Here is a 1,167-nt window from a genome sequence, read left to right as displayed (position 1 = left end):
GGGGCGACACTGAGGGTTGTGATCCGTTGCCGGACACAGAAAAAGACAAAAAGGAAAAAAATAATAATAATTAAAAAAAAATAATAACAGATATTATAAACCACTGTGGATCACTTTTTAGAAATAGGTCACTTTTCAGAATTGAAATGCATGTTTTGCTTAGAAACACACTAATAATTTTAGATATATGTTAGCACAAAGAATTGCAGCATTGAATGATTTATGAAACCAAGTGATAGCTTCCTCCAGCTGGTTTGGGGTAAACAGTTACAGAGAGAAATTTGATTGCCTTTAAAATTGCTATAGGAATATAGCTTTTGGTATTTATTTATCAGTTGTTATTTGTTATGTCATTGGATAATCTTTGGTAACCATTCAAAGAGAGTAATCCATAATATAATGACATAAAGATCAGAACTATGGGGTGGAGTGTGTTAAATACAACGAGGTTAACTAGGAGTAAAGAAGTCTGGGTTGGTTCGTCATATCTGAAGACACAGAGGTATGCTGCAGCACGTGTGAATCTAAGCAAAAATAAAAATATTATACTATAAAAAGACAGTGTGCCTTCTCAGAGTGAATCATGGTTAGATAAAAATCATCACAACAACATGACATTATTTATAAAAGTTTGCATGCACTTCAGAGTTGACAAAATTCAGCTGGAGAATGCAGGGTGTTTTCTACCCCTGGCAACTTCTACTTCAAGTGCTCAGGGAAATCAGGGAAAGCAGAATGTAAAGCTGGGGGGAAAAACATAAAATGTCTGTTAAAAAGAACCTCTTACATCAAAGAACTTTGATTCACTTCAATCTTTTGCCTTCCAAACAAATAAAAAAATATTCCATTCACAGAGATCTTTGGAATCGTGATAATGTCTTGTGACACTATTTAATAAGTCTTTATATCTAATAGTATAAGTTCTCCAATTTGATCTTATGTTGTCCTTGACTCTAAAGATGAGACATTGAGATTGCAGACAAAATGTGGTGGTATTAAAAACATGCCTTTACAAAACATGACATTATAAAATTGTTGACAATCTACAGGGCAGAAAAACACAGCTGTTTGAAAGTATTGGAAGAGAATCAGTGTAAGCAGTAATGATTGACAGGCTCTGATTCTTGAGAGAAGGGAGGAATAGAAGAGCAGCTTTGGATTTCTCCT

This window comes from Galeopterus variegatus, unplaced genomic scaffold, assembly GCF_000696425.1.
Source record: "Galeopterus variegatus unplaced genomic scaffold, G_variegatus-3.0.2 Scaffold10051, whole genome shotgun sequence".
Classification (NCBI taxonomy): Eukaryota; Metazoa; Chordata; class Mammalia; order Dermoptera; family Cynocephalidae; genus Galeopterus; species Galeopterus variegatus.
Note: the sequence above shows the minus strand (reverse complement) of the source record.